A 16,441-nucleotide genomic window follows, 5' to 3' on the forward strand; every position below is an offset into this window, starting at 1 on the left:
AGGCTCTTCAGATCTCCAACTCCTTTCAGCTTTGTTGACTGCAACACACTTCTTTCTCTTGGGCTGGTTCCACTCCCTGTTAGCAGCTCTCCTCGGCAGGGATCCCATGGCTTCTGCATCTCCAGTGTCTTGGGGTCTCCAAGGCAATCCAGGCTTCCCTTTCACAGCTTCATGCAATGGCCTCTCTAGGCTTCCATTCAGGGTCACCCCTGACACATGACTGGCCTCAGTGGCTTTCCTTAGACACAGAGGCAATTCCATTACTCCTTTCTTCTGTCCTTAAAGCCAGAACCATAAGCAAGAGCTGCCAAGTTCTGATGCTTGCTGAGGCTGGAACATGCCCCCTTGTTTTATTATATTTTCACCAGCTTCTTGTTTCCCATGGCTTCCTTCACTGCCTAAACTTAGCTGTTCTAAAACTTTTGTAGACTAGGTTTGCCTCAAACTCAGAGACTTATCAGCCTCTGCCTTCTTTGTGCTGGTATTAAAGGTGTGCACCACCACACCCATCTCTAAGGTTTTCTTTAATTCTTTTTCACAAGTTGGAAATTTAGCTGGGCAGGATCTTGCTCTGAGGTCACCACTCCCTTCATTCCATTTTTAAAATAAATTACTTAACTTTATTTTATGTGCATTGGCATGAAGGTATCAGATCCCCTGGAACTGGTGTTCCAGTTATAAGCTGCCATGTGGGTGCTGGGAAATGAACCCAGGTCCTTTAGAAGAATAACCAGTAATTTTAACTGCTGAGGCATCTCTCCAGTTCCTTATTCCATTTCTTAATCTGTTTATCCCCTTAAATACAGGATTTAGCACTATTCTTTTACTGGTGCTCCTTTCCCCCTCAAATTGTACATTTTGTAATTTTCCTTGCTCAGTTTGCTCCTTTTCATTATAAATCTTCATTAGAGTTAGTTCTAATAACCACACAAAAGAGTCTAAACTAGGTTGTTTTGAGATTTCCTCTGTCAACAGAATTAATGCAAAACTCTTCAATTTAGCCATAGGCAGACTTTCCAGACATGGCAAAAAAAAAAAAATAGCCACATTCTTCACCAAAATGTCACAAGAATGATTTCTAGGCAACATATTAAAATTCTTCTCTGAAACCTCTTGAGCCAGGCCCCACAGTTTGTCAAATCACCCTCAGCATCACTGTCTTCTGTGCCCCTACTAGTGTGGCCCATTAAATAGAATTTAAAGTGTTCAACCGCTTTTCTAATCTCCACAGTCTCAAGGTCCATAGTCCTTCAAACGAAAGCATGGTCAGGCCTATCACAGAAATACCGCACTTCTGCTACCAGCTTCTTTTGGTTAAGCTTTCTATTGCTGTGAAGAGACACCGTGACTATGATAGTTCTTATAAAAAAAACATTTAATTGGGTGGCTTAGAGTTCCAGAGGTTTAGTCCATTATCATCGTGGTGGGACATGGTGGTATGCAGGCAGACATGGTGCTGGGGAAGGAACTTGAGAATTCTACATCTTGATCTATAGGCAACAGGAAATGAACTGATCTAGGCATAGCTTGAGCATATGAGACCTTAAAGTGTGCTCCCATAGTGACATACTTCCTCCAACAAAGCCACACTTCCTAATAGTGCCACTCCCTATATAATGGGGCCAATTACATTCATACTACTGTAATCCATAACTAGGAAGATGGTTGATAAAAATAGTTAACAGGAGGGTATTATAGCCGACTTCCACAGCTTTATCCATCTAGGTGAAATTCCACGAGGATTTCGATTCCATTTCCAGGCTGCAAGTGATTCTAGTCACAAGATTCCTATTTCAAACTTTGAATTCAGGCATGACCAAGCAACTGTGTTACAAAACCTTTATAAATTTATTCGTCCAAACCCAGGGAATTGGCCACCTATTTACTGCAAGTCTGATGATAGAGCCAGAGTCAACTGGTGTTTGAAGCGTATGGAGCAGGCATCAGAAATCAGGCAAGATCTAGAACTTCTCACTGTAGAGGACCTTGTAGTGGGAATCTACCAGCAAAAATTCCTCAAGAAACCCTCTAAGACCTCCTAAATGTGGCCATGTGGGACTATTCTAGCAACACAAGGTGCAAGTGGCATGAAGAAAATGATATTCTCTTCTGTGTTTTAGCTGTTTGCAAGAAAATCGCATACTGCATCAGTAATTCTCCAGCTCACTGGAATCCAGCTCACTGGAGCTCATGTGCCACTATGAGACTATGAGGCCAGCAACAGTGTGACACCCAAAATGGTCGTACTGGATGCGGGGCATTACCAGAAGCTAAGCGTTGATAGTTCAGGATTCTGTCATTTCAGTTCTTACAAACAGGAACAAAGGTCAGACACATCCACTGCTTGTTACCCATCTGGGGTGAAAATTTCTGGCCCCAGCAGCAGTGTTTGAGGAAGAGGGATTCCCCACCTTCTAGAGAGAGCATCTCCAGCTCCTCCAACAACATCCACAGATTCTCCAACTGTGAAACTTCACTCTCTACTTACATGTCCCAAAAAGATAGGTACAAATCTTTCTCTCTTTTTTTTAAAGATTTATTTATTTATTTATTTATTTATTTATTATGTATACAACATTCTGCCTCCATGTATGCCCGCACTCCAGAGGAGGGCGCCAGATCTCATTACAGATGATTGTGAGCCACCATGTAGTTGCTGGGAATTGAACTCAAGACCTTTGGAAGAGCAGCTAGTGCTCTTAACCACTGAGCCATCTCTCCAGCCCCCCTTTCTTCCTTTTCTTAATGATGGTACTTTTTGCAATTTCTGGAAAAATAACAAGCCTAACTTCCTTTTTGACTACAGTCATATTAAGCAAACAGATCACATCAATAGTAAGTGTCACTCCTCTAAAAATGACTTAATTTGTAAGGAAACTATTTCATAGATTAAAAATAATTGTGGTTGGATAAGAAATATAATTTAAAAAAAATAGTAGTTAAAAGACTCCCCACAGGGGCCAGAAAGATGGCTCAGCAGTTAAAAAATGCTTGCTTCTTTTCTCCGGTCCCAACACTGATATTGGCTCACAAACACTTCAGGTATCCAATATCCTCTCTGGCTCCCTGTGGCACCCATACTCATTCATACTCATGTGTCATACACACAAATAACAATACAAATAAGGAAGAAAGGCAAGAACACTACCAAACGCATTCTGTAACACTAGCATAATTCTGATACCCAAAGTAGATGATACACAACAAACAAACCCTATGAACCAATCTCTCTGATGAACATAGACGCAAAGTCTCCCAAATTACTTATAAAGTCAAGATTACGTTATGGTCACACACTATATTTGGTTGCACATGCCTATAATCCTAGCACTTGACAGGAAGGGACAGGCAGATATCTTGAGTACCAGCCACCAGGACTGCATAATGAAAGTTTGTCTCAAAAAAAAAAGCAAAAAACAAAACAACAACCACAATAAAAACCCAGGCAACCAACCAAGCAAACATACAAACCAAACATACATCATAAGCAAGTTGGTTTCATATAAGGGATTCAAGGTTGGTTCAATATATACAAATTTAAAACTCACAAATCATCATAAACCACCAAATTAAAATATTTTAAAACAAATTAAAATATTTAAAAACCAAATTAAAAGATTAAAAATTTGGACCAGTCAAGGTAACAAAGCCATAGCCGAGCTGGAAACCTTTGAGGCAAGGAAGGGTGGAGCTGCAGAAGCCGCTGGATGATCTGAAGGTGGAGCTGTTCCAGCTGCAGGTCACTAAAGCAACAGAGAGTTCCACATCCAAGCTCTCTATGACCTGAGTTGATGTCCTGACCATCATGAACCAAACACATAGACAAAGTCTTAGGAAATTCTACAAGGAAAGAAGTCGAGTCCTTAGACTTACAGCCCAGGAAGACAGAACCAACATCCTCTGCTGGCTGATGGAGCACAGGGAGGCAGCGACTATAAGGCAGGAGCAGCAGCTGTGTCTGCACACACAGCCAAGGCTTCAGGTCTCCACAACAATAAATACAAAACATGCTGAAAAGAGAGACAGACATCCCATGATGATCTCAATGGACTCAGAAGAGGGACTTGACAAATTTCAGCATACATGTGCTGGCTAGTTTTATGCCATCTCGACACTCGATAGAATCAGTTTGAAAGAGGGAACGTCATTTGGTTCTTCCTTTCTTTTTCCCCTTCTGTCTAGGCCTTGACTAAGACTGCCTTTCTCATTCACAGAACCCAAAGATAATGCATATGTGGAGTCAGAGGACAACTTGTGGGAACGACTCCTATTCTTCTGCCATGTGGGTTCCAGATATTGAACTCAGAGCTTCAGGCTTGGCAGCAGGTCTTTATTGAGCCATCTTGTTAGCCCTAGAAAGATGTTATTGAGACAAGGTCCCATGTAGAACCTTGTCCTCAAAGTTAGGATCCCATCACTTCTGTCTCCCAAGCACCACCTAGTATGACTAGACTTTTGTTGTTGTTTCCTTCCTTCCTTCCTTCCTTCCTTCCTTCCTTCCTTCCTTCCTTCCTTCTTTCTTTTCTTTTTTTCCTTTCTTCCTTTCTTCCTCTCTATCTCTCTCTCCTCTCTCCTCTCTCTCCCCCTTCTCTCCCCCCTCTCCCCCCTCTCTCCTCTCTCTCCTCTCTCCTCTCTCTCCTCTCTCCTCTCTCTCTCTTCTCTCTCCTCTCTCTCTCTCTCTCTCTCTCTCTCTCTCTCTCTCTCTCTCTCTCTGTCTCTCTAGCCCTGAGACAGGATTTCTCTGTGTAAAATCCCTGGCTGTCCTGGAAGTAGTTCTGTAGACCAGGCTGGCCTCAAACTCACAGAGATCAGCCTGCCTCTGCTTCTTGAGTGCTGGGATTAAAGGCCTCAAACTATGTAGAGGGTAACTTTGGATTCCTAATCTTTTTACCTCCCAAGTGCTGGAGTTATGAGTATATGCCACTACACCTGGCTTTAATTTTTATACAATCTTGATTTTTACAGCAATTTGAAAATGGAGGAAGAAGGAAAGAAGGAAGGGAATAGGGAATAAAGAAGGAGGGGTGAGAGAGAGAAAATTAGAGGAGTAAGTAGTAATTAAATCAGTCCTTTTATCTCAGTCTTAATGGTTCATGTAGAAACAAGTATTCTCAGAAAGAAAGAATTGTTCATTGTTCTGGCGGTGTGTAAAAACAGTGCTGACTCAAAAGTAGAACGGGGCAGCTGCAGATGCTGTGCCCAGTGCAGACACTGAGCAGGCACCGAGTGAATCAATAATTAACAATGCAGATGTGCAGATCTGATGAAGGTGAATAGTTATAAAGCTGGGGTTGTTGAAAAGTGGCACTATTGTCTTAGAAAAACTCGTGTTCATGAGTTTGTTAGCAAGTGCCTGGATGATAGACGTAAAACACAATTTTAAATGTTTTAATTATATTGACATATTTCTTCATAGAGCACTTATTAAAGTTGTTTTTTTTTTAAATAAGTGGGGCACTGGTGGCGCATGCCTTTAGTCCCAGCACTTGGGAGGCAGAAGCAGGAGGATCTCTGTGAGTTTGAAGCCAGCCTGGTCTACAGAGTGAGTTCCAGGACAGCCAGGACTGTTACACAGAGAAACCATGTCTCAAAAGCCCAAAAAGAAAAAAAAAGATTTTTAAAATAAAAACGACAAAAAATATTGGTAGGATGAACATAAAAATAAGGGTGAGGTTAAGATTATAAGTGGGATAAGTACAAAGGCATCAAATTCACCAAATTCAGTTTAGAATTGTCTTTTAAAAGAGCAGTCTCACTGCAGGTCTTTGGTTTACTCTGTAGATAAGGCTGGCTGCAAACTCACTGAGCTCTACCTGTCTCTGCCTCCATAGTACTGAATTTAAAGGCATACCTCACCACACCTGGCCATTTTTAAATTTTTAAAAAGATTTATCATTTTATTCTATGTATATGAATATTTTGCCTGCATGCATTTATGTGTACCATGTGCCTGTGGAAGTCAGAAGGTGTTGGTGCCCCTAGAACTGGAGTTACAGATGGTTGTGGGTGCTGGAAATTGAACTCCGGTCCTCTGCAACAGCAAGTAGTGCTCCTAACCACTAAGCCATCTCTCCAACCCCAGTTTTAGAATTCGCAAGGTTTTCATTTTTGGTTTTGGTTTGAGATAGGGTGTCACTATGTAGCTCTGACTGGCATAGAACTCATTAGATCAAGCAGGCCAGAGATCTGCTTGCTTCTCTCTCTGAAGTGTTCGTATTAAAGGTGTGTGCCACCAACCCAAACCCCAAAATTCTTAAGACTGATGAACACTGAAGAGGAGGTATACTTTTAATATACATGTATGTATACTAAGTATGTATATATGTGTATGTATACATGTAATATATATTCATATATGTAATGCATAGCAGTATTTAAAATCTTCCCTACTAGTCAGTAAGGTTCTTCTATATTCTAAAAACATTAAGCCAGGTGCTTGTATATAAAACTCTATGAAATGCATACATTTTGGTTATTTGAAAATGTAATGAAAGTGGGGTTGGGGTCATAGTGTAATGCTAGACTGCTTACATAGTGCATACAAAGCTCTGAACCGGATAGTCAGCAGTGAAAAACAAAAAAGTTAGTGACATACAAAGAGAACTGACACATGATTAAGCAGGCTGGTAAACACATTCAGAGTAAACGCTGCACAAACTATGAGCTTATGACTTTATAAACCTTCTACCCTTCTAGTTGACAACATGAACCCTAGAGAGCAGGGCCTAAAAATGAGAGTGGTCAAAAGTCTCATGCAGTAGCCAGCTTTACTGAGAGCACCCGACAGTTTACACTCTGAGGGTTACGAGACATCATGTATGTAAGGCGTTTGGTCACACGGATGTGTTTTCCACAGAGGCAAAGGAGTGACAGCAGCTGAAGTGAACTCACTCCTGTGAGCTGCACCTGGGCGGAGAGTGAGGACACGCCAGGGACAGCTCTGCGTTGTGACGAAACTGAGGCCACAAGACTCTTGTCTTGTGTATACTGTTAAGGGCAACAGGCTGCACAGTGGGTATAGGACTGCCTGCTAACCACAAGTTTTCCTTTATGGGAAATAGTCCTGAAGCTGAAGTTCCTTTAGAAACTAGAAATTTGAAGGGTAAGGTGCTCATAGAAAACTTGAAAAACAAGTTTCTGAATACAGCCCTGTGCTGCAAGAGTAACTGCCACTCTCATTGTTTAGGCAAATACTTGACCCAAAATACAGGTGCATCTGGAGACCCATCTGATCCCATTCTGTTTCTTTTTTTTTTTTTTTTTCTGATGAGATAGGAGAAGTAATTAAAAGTTTTTTTATTTTTTTTTTTATTTTTTTTTCTTCTCATGGTTTATTTTTTTTTATATTTAAAAATTTCCATCTCCTTCCCTCCTCCTCCCCCCTCCCTCCCCTCCTTCTCCCCTTTCTCTCCCCTCCTTCTCCCACTTCCCTCCCCTCCCCTCCACCAATACCTCCCCTCCCTCCCTCTCAAGGCCAAGGAGCCATCAGGGTTCCCCACTCTATGCTAAGACCAAGGTCCTCCCAACTCCCCCCAGGTCCAGGAAGGTGATCGACCAAGCTGAGAAGGCTCCCACAGAGCCCGTCCATGAAGAACAATCAGAGCCCAGAGCCATTGTCCTTTGCTTCTCAGTCAGCCCCCGCTGTTGGCCACACTCAGAGAGACGGGTTTGGTCGCATGATCCATCAGTCCCATTCCAACTGGAGTTGGTGATCTCCCATTAGTTCTGTCCCACCGTCTCCATGAGTGAACGCACCCCTCTCGTTCCTGACTTTCTCCCTCATGTTCTCGCTCCTTCTGCTCCTCATCGGGACCTTGGGAGCTCAGTCCAGTGCTCCAATGTGGGGCTCAGTCACCTTCCCCATCTGTCGCCAGCTGGAGGTTCCCTCACGGTCCTGACTTTCTTTCTCATGTTCTCTCTCCTTCTGCTCCTCATCAGGACCTTGGGAGCTCAGTCCGGTGCTCCAAGGTGGGGCTCTGTCATTTTCTTCATCTAACGTCAGGTGGAGGTTCTATGGTGATATGCAAGAAATTCATCAGTATGGCTATAGGAACTGGCCTTTTCAGGCTCCCTCTCCTCAGCTGCCCAAGGAACTAACTGGGGGCGTCTCCCTGGAAACCTGGGAACCCCTCTAGGGTCAAGTCTCTTGACAACCCTCAGGTAGCTCCTTAAATTCAGATATATGCTTCCCTGCTCTCATATCCACCCTTCCTATATCCCAAGCACCCCATTCCTCCGAGCTCCCCCCCGCTCTCCCCTTCACACTTTTCTCTCCCCATCTTCCCTTGGCCCAGTCTTGCCCAACCCTCAAGTTCCCAATTTTGCCTGGCGATCGTGTCTACTTCCAATATCCAGGAGGATTACTATATCTTTTTTGGGAGTTCACCTTCTTATTATCTTCTCAAGGATCCCAAACTTATAGGCTCGATGTCCTTTAATCATGGCTAGAAACCGAATATGAGTGAGTACATCCCATGTTCATCTTTATGGGTCTGGGATACCTCACTCAGAATAGTGTTTTCTATTTCCATCCATTTGCCTGCAAAATTCAAGATGTCATTGTTTTTTACCGCTGAGTAGTATTCTAGCATGTATATATTCCACAGTTTCTTCATCCATTCTTCCACTGAAGGGCATCTAGGCTGTCTCCAGGATCTGGCTATTACAAATAATGCTGCTATGAACATAGATGAGCATATGCTTTTGTTGTATGATTGGGCATCTCTTGGGTAGATTCCCAATAGTGGAATTGCTGGGTCCTGGGGTAGGTTGATCCCGAATTTCCTGAGAAACCGCCACACTGCTTTCCAAAGTGGTTGCACAAGTTTGCATTCCCACCAGCAATGGATGAGTGTGCCCCTTACCCCACAACCTCTCCAGCAAAGGTTATTATTGGTGTTTTGGATTTTAGCCAATCTGACAGGTGTAAGATGATATCTCAAAGTTGTTTTGATTTGCATTTCCCTGATAGCTAGGGAGGTTGAGCATGACCTTAAGTGTCTTTTGGCCATTCGAACTTCTTCTGTTGAGAATTCTCTGTTCAGTTCAGCGCCCCATTTTTTAATTGGGTTAATTGGCATTTTACCGTCTAGTCTCTTGAGTTCCTTATATATTTTAGAGATCAGACCTTTGTCAGTTGCAGGGTTGGTGAAGATCTTTTCCCAGTCAGTAGGCTGCCTTTGTGTCTTAGTGACAATGTCCTTTGCTTTACAGAAGCTGCTCAACTTCAGGAGGTCCCATTTATTCAATGTTGCCCTTAAAGTCTGTGCAGCTGGGGTTATGCATAGGAAACGGTTCCCTGTGCCCATTTGTTGTAGAGTACTTCCCACTTTCTCCTCTATCAATCTCAATGTGTTCAAATTAATATTGAGGTCTTTAATCCATTTGGACTTGAGTTTTGTGCATGGTGATAGATATGGATCTACTTTCATTCTTCTACAGGTTGACATCCAGTTATGCCAGCACCATTTGTTGAAGATGCCCTCTTTTTTCCATTGTGTACTTTTGGCTCCTTTATCAAAAATCAGGTGTTCATAGGTTTGTGGTTTAAGATCCGGGTCTTCTATACGATTCCATTGGTCAACTTCTCTGTTCTTATGCCAATACCAAGCCGTTTTCAATACTGTAGCTCTGTAATAGAGTTTGAAGTCAGGGATGGTAATGCCTCCAGAAGTACCTTTATTGTATAAGATTTTTTTGGCTATCCTGGGTTTCTTGTTTTTCCATATAAAGTTGATTATTGTCTTCTCAATCTCTGTGAAGAATTTTAATGGGACCTTGATTGGGATTGCATTGAATCTATAGATTGCTTTTGGTAGAATTGCCATTTTTACTATGTTGATCCTCCCAATCCATGAGCAGGGGAGATCCTTCCATTTTCTGGTATCCTCTTCAATTTCTTTCTTCAAAGACTTAAAGTTCTTGTCAAATAAATCCTTCACTTCCTTGGTTAGCGATACTCCCAGATATCTCATGCTATTTGTGGCTATTGTGAAAGGTGATACTTCTCTGATTTCCCTCTCTGCTTCCTTATCCTTTGTGTATAGGAGGGCGACTGATTTTTTGGAGTTGATCTTGTATCCTGCCACGTTACTGAAGGAGTTTATCAGCTGTAGGAGTTCTTTGGTGGAGTTTTTGGGGTCGCTTATGTATACTATCATATCATCTGCAAATAATGAAAGTTTAACTTCTTCCTTTCCAAATTGAATCCCCTTGATTCCCTTATGTTGTCTTATTGCTATTGCTAGCACTTCAAGCACTATATTGAAGAGATAAGGAGAGAGTGGACAGCCTTGTCGTGTTCCTGAATTTAGTGGGATAGCCTTGAGTTTCTCTCCGTTTAATTTGATGTTAGCTGTCGGCTTGCTGTAAATAGCTTTTATTATATTTAGGAATGACCCTTGTATCCCTAATCTCTCCAAGACCTTTATCATAAAAGGGTGCTGAATTTTGTCAAATGCTTTTTCAGCATCTAATGAGATGACCATATGGTTTTTTTTCCTTCAGTTTGTTTATATGATGGATTACATTAATAGATTTTCGTATGTTGAACCAGCCCTGCATCTCTGGGATGAAGCCTACTTGATCGTAATGGATAATTTTTCTAATGTGTTCTTGGATTCGGTTTGCCAGTATTTTATTGAGAATTTTTGCGTCCATGTTCATGAGTGAGATTGGCCTGTAATTCTCTTTCTTGGTTGAGTCTTTGTGTGGTTTAGGTATCAGGGTAACTGTAGCTTCATAGAAGGAATTTGGCAGTGACTCTTGTGTTTCTATATTATGAAATACCTTAAGGAGTATAGGTATTAGGTCTTCTTGGAAGTTCTGGTAGAATTCCGCATTGAAACCATCTGGTCCTGGGCTCTTTTTGGTAGGGAGGTTTCTGATAACAGTTTCTAATTCTTCGCGACTAACAGGACGATTTAGAGCATTTACCTGGTCCTGGTTTAACTTTGGTATATGGTATTTATCTAAAAAACTGTCCATTTCTTTTACATTTTCCAATTTTGTGGCATACAGGCTTTTGTAGTAAGATCTAATGATTTTCTGAATTTCCTCTGTGTCTGTGGTTATGTCCCCCTTTTCATTTCTGATCTTGTTAATTTGCGTGTTCTCCCTCTGCCGTTTGATTAGTTTGGCTAAGGGTTTGTCAATCTTGTTGATTTTCTCCAAGAACCAGCTTCTTGTTTCATTGATTCTTTGGATTGTTTTCTGTGTTTCTATTTTGTTGATTTCTGCCCTCAGTTTGATTATTTCCAGTCTTCTACTTCTCCTAGGTGAGTCTGCTTCTTTTTTTTCCAGAGCTTTCAGGTGTGCTGTTAAGTCACCAATGAGTGCTTTCTCCGTTTTCTTTAAGTGGGCACTTAGTGCTATGAACTTTCCTCTTAGCACTGCTTTCATTGTGTCCCATAGGTTTGAGTATGTTGTGTCTTTGTTTTCATTAAATTCAAGAAAGACTTTAATTTCTTTCTTTATTTCTTCCTTGACCCAGGTGTGGGTCAGTAGTTGACTGTTCAGTTTCCATGAGTTTGTGGGCCTTCTGGGGGTAGCATTGTTGTTGAATTCTAATTTTAATCCATGGTGATCCGATAAGACACAGGTGGTTACTAATATTTTTTTGTAACTGTGGAAGTTTGCTTTGTTACCAAGTATATGGTCAATTTTCGAAAAGGTTCCATGAGCCGCAGAGAAGAAGGTATATTCTTTCCTATTTGGGTGGAATGTTCTATAGATGTCTGTTAAGTCCATTTGGTTCATTACCTCCATTAAGTCTTTCAATTCTCTGTTAGGTTTCTGTCTGATTGACCTGTCCATTGGTGAGAGAGGAGTGTTGAAGTCTCCAACTATTAGTGTGTTTGGTTTGATGGCTGCCTTGAGTTCTAGAAGTGTTTCTTTTACATAAGTGGGAGCTTTTATATTAGGGGCATAGATATTCAGGATTGAGACTTCATTCTGAAGGATTTTTCCTGTTATGAGTATAAAGTGTCCCTTTCCATCTCTTCTGATTGATTTTAGTTTGAAGTCAACTTTGTTGGAAATTAGTATGGCCACACCCGCTTGTTTCTTAGGGCCATTTGCTTGATAAACCTTTTCCCAACCCTTTACTCTGAGTAGGTGCCTGTCTTTGTGGTTGAGGTGTGTTTCTTGTAAACAGCAAAATGTTGGATTCTGTTTTCGTATCCAGTCTCTTAGCCTGTGCCTTTTTATAGGTGAATTGAGTCCATTGATATTAAGTGATATTAATGACCAGTGGTTGTTAACTTCAGTCATTTTTAGTAGTAGAGTTTGTGTGTTTCCCTTCTTCTAGTTGTGCTGGTGAAGGGTCGCTAGATGCCTGAGTTATTGTCGGCGTTGTTGGACTCCTTGGTTTGTGATTTTCCTTCTATTACTTTCTGCAAGGCTGGATTTGTGGCTGCGTATTGTTTAAATCTGTTTTTGTCCTGGAATATCTTGTTTTCTCCATCAATGGTGAATGCAAGCTTTGCTGGGTATAATAGTCTAGGCTTGCATCCATGTTCCCTAAGTGTCTGTAGCACATCTATCCAAGCTCTTCTGGCTTTCATGGTTTCCATTGAGAAATCAGGTGTAATTCTGATAGGTTTCCCTTTATATGTTACTTGACCTTTTTCCTTTGCAGCTCTTAATATCTGTTCTTTATTCTGTATGTTTTGTGTTTTGATTATTATATGGCGTGGGGATGCTTTCTTTTGATCCAGTCTATTTGGTGTTCTGTAGGCTTCTTGTACCTTCATAGGAACATCCTTCTTTAGGTTGGGGAAGTTTTCTTCTATAATTTTGTTGAATATGTTTTCTGGGCCTTTGAGTTGTAATTCTTCTCCTTCTTCTACCCCAATTATTCTTAGGTTTGGTCTTTTCATGGTGTCCCAGATTTCCTGAATGTTTTGTGTTAAGAATTTGTTAGATTTGTTTAGTTCTTTAATCTGTGAGTTTATTTCTTCTATAGTATCTTCAGAGTCCGAGATTCTTTCTTCCATCTCTTGTATTCGGTTGGAAATACTTGTCTCTGAAGTTTCTGTTCGTTTACTCAGAGTTTCTATTTCCAGTCGTCCCTCAGATTGTGTTTTCTTCAATACCTCCATTTCATTTATCAGGTCTTGTACTGTTTCCCTTACCTGTTTGATTGCTTTTTCTTGTTTTTCTTGGGTATCTTTGAGAGATTTATTTATTTCGTCTACCTTTTTGTTTGTCATCTCCATTTCTTTATGGCAGTTTTTTACCTCCTGTTTAAGGTCCTCTATTATTTTTATAAAGTACTGTTTAATGTCGGTTTCTTCTATATCTTCTGGGGTAGGGTGTTCAATTCTTGTTGTTTCGGGATGTCTGGCTTGTGGTGATGTCATGTTGCCTTTCATGTTGTTGGAGGAGCTCCTGCATTGGCGCCTGCCCATCTCTTCCTTCAAAAGGAGCGCGGAGGTGTTTGGTGTCCCCAAAGAATGATGGATCCTCCCCAAAGAATGATGGATCCTCCTTGCTCTGGGCAGTCAAATGAAGGAGGGGACCTCCCACCGGCCTGGGTGCACTCAATTCCAGGTCCCCAGAGCCCAAACAGGCTGAGCTGTGGGATTTTGTGGCCCCAAAGACGGGAGGATGAGGAAGGGGGAGGGCGGGAGGATTCTGGGTGCAAGCTGGGAAGGGACAGGGAGAGAGAGGCGGTATCCGGGGAGAATAACCCGTGCAGGAAGAGCAGGAAGTGTGCTGGTGGCAGGGGGAGTTGTGGAGAGTCGGTGGTCCCTCTCCGGGCAGCTGCCGCGGTTCGGGCACTCACTCCTCACTCACCCCAAAGAACGATGGATCCTCCTGCAGACTTTCAGGTCCCCTTGCAGGCCAAGCAGCTCTCAGACAAAGGCCTACCTTGCTCCGGGCAGTCAAATGAAGGAGGGGACCTCCCACCGGCCTGGGTGCACTCAATTCCAGGTCCCCAGAGCCCAAACAGGCTGAGCTGTGGGATTTTGTGGCCCCAAAGACGGGAGGATGAGGCAGGGGGAGGGGGGGAGGATTCTGGGTGCAAGCTGGGAAGGGACAGGAAGAGAGAGGCAGTATCCGGGAGAATAACCCCTGCAGGAAGAGCAGGAAGTGTGCTGGTGGCAGGGGGAGTTGTGGAGAGTCGGTGGTCCCTCACCAGGCAGCTGCCGCGGTTCGGGCACTCACTCCTCACTCACCCCAAAGAACGATGGATCCTTCTGCAGACTGTGAGGTCCCCTTGCAGGCCAAGCAGCTCTCAGACAAAGGCCTACCTTGCTCCGGGCAGTCAAATGAAGGAGGGGACCTCCCACCGGCCTGGGTGCACTCAATTCCAGGTCCCCAGAGCCCAAACAGGCTGAGCTGTGGGATTTTGTGGCCCCAAAGATGGGAGGATGAGGAAGGGGGAGGGCGGGAGGATTCTGGGTGCAAGCTGGGAAGGGACAGGGAGAGAGAGGCGGTATCCGGGGAGAATAACCCCTGCAGGAAGAGCAGCCCCATTCTGTTTCTTGAGTTCAACACTGACAACCATACATTCTACTGCTCACTTTCTGGTTCACAAACATTTATGGTCTGCTAGGTACCAGGCACTCTTCTTCATCTTTTTTCCTTTTTAATTTTTTTTATTTTTATATCATATGTAAAGTTTTTTTTTGCCTGTATATGTTTGTGCACTACATGTTTGCTGTGCTTGAGAAGTCATAACTGGATCCCCCGACACCAGAGTTCTAGATGGTTGCTAGCTGGCATATAGGTGCTGGGAACTGAACCCAGGTCCTCCTCCAGAGCAACAAGCGCTCCTAACTGCTGAGCTGTCTCTCCAGCTCCCCACTCCCTAGGTACTGTTCTTGATGAGAGTGCAGCAGTGAACAAGCAGAGGTCAGTTTATGTGTAAGGCCCTAGTTTTAACTTCTATAGCCCTAAAGGAATGCAACATTGTGTGTCCTATGAATGGTACAGACAGTAGGAAAAATTCCAGAAAACCAAAAAAACAATGCCAAATAAGTGCTAAGGGGAAATTACGTACAGAAAAGGGCTATGCAGTATGGAGAAGAGGAATTTTAAAGAGTGCAGCTGGAAAAGCCTTAGAGAAGAGTGACATTTGGATCAAGACAGGACTGAAGTGGGGGAGGTGCATTCCAAGCAGGAAGGATCGATCACAAATGACAAGGACCTTGTGGTGAAGCAGTGTCTGTCATTGAGAAGCATCAAAGTTGTCACTGGGTCTCTAGGAGGAGACTGAGGGCACAGTAGGAGATGACATCAAAAAGATGACCAGAGCTAGGTCATAAAGGACTTGACAGGGGAGGTGAGAGAGCGACACGATCTGACCACTCTGTCCACTGGGTTTTGAAAACAGACTTGAGTTGGGGTGAGACTGCAAGGATCATCTAGGACTCTGCTTTGGAAACAGGGTTGAGACTCCAGATGGAGTCATGTAACTGAATGTGGGGGCTTTGAAAAATTTTGTCAGCAGTGAAAGGTTTCTGGACATGTAATGATCAATTATTGACTTCCAATCAGTGTACCGAATGCAGAGCTCTTCTGGTAGCACTCACCTGCACGATATCAAGTGAGTCACTGCAGCCTTGGCTCTGAACACAAGACGTGTACTTTAGATTGTGGGCTGTCACCCATCAACACTGATGAATGCCACCTAAAACATCTCAGCTTGGATTCCAGACGACTTGATGTTAAGAGTCACAGTGTTTTTATTGTATAGATAAGGTTTTCTGCTCTTATGGAAGCACAATGTAATGATTTAATTATGGAAGCAAAGGATTTTAATCTTTTTCCACCAGCACTCCTCAGCATGTAAGTACCTAGTATATGTGGATTGTATTGTGTTAGAATGTTTGAAGGGCTGGAGAGATGGCTCAGTAGTTAAGAGCACTTGCTGCTCTTGCAGAGGACCTGGGTTCAGTTCCCAGAACCCATGTGGTGGCTCAGAACCATCCATAAAGCCAGTTTCAGGGAATTTGATGCCCTCTTCTAGCCTCTGTGGGCACTTGGCATGCATGTAGTACACACATGAAGGAAAACATTCAGACACACAAAATAATTTTTTAAAGTCCACATTAATGATCTCTTAAAAGTGTTAAGAATAGTGTTGTTTTAGCCATGTGTAGTGGTACACTGGCACACTCTTATAATCCCAGCACTTGAGTGCCTGAACAAAGAGGAGGGTCAGGGGTTCAAAGTTATCCTCAACTGTGTAGTGAGTGCTAGGTCAACCTGGGCTACATGAAGCCTTGTGTCACCACTACCACAATCCCTGCAGGAAAAAAATGGCTGTTTGAATTGCTGAGGTGTTTTTGTTTTGTTTTGTTTTTGATTTTTTTTGAGACAGGGTTTCTCTGTAGCTTTGGAGCCTGTCCTGGAACTTGCTCTGTAAATCAGGCTGGCCTCAAACTCACAGAAATCCGCCTGCCTCTTTCTCCCAAGTGTTGGGATTAAAGGC

At 42.8% G+C, this 16,441-nt stretch overlaps 1 protein-coding gene and 1 pseudogene across 1 annotated transcript in view; both read left to right on the forward strand.

Annotated features, from left to right (window-relative positions):
- The window catches only part of LOC119808827, a 4,203-nt pseudogene extending 1,688 nt beyond the window's left edge, over window positions 1-2,515 (forward strand).
- Window positions 1-16,441, forward strand: part of Kiaa0895 (KIAA0895 ortholog) — a 69,763-nt gene that overhangs the window by 16,244 nt on the left and 37,078 nt on the right. The gene's annotated exons all lie outside the window — the stretch shown is intronic.

This window comes from Arvicola amphibius, chromosome 3 (assembly GCF_903992535.2).
Source record: "Arvicola amphibius chromosome 3, mArvAmp1.2, whole genome shotgun sequence".
Taxonomy (NCBI): domain Eukaryota; kingdom Metazoa; phylum Chordata; class Mammalia; order Rodentia; family Cricetidae; genus Arvicola; species Arvicola amphibius.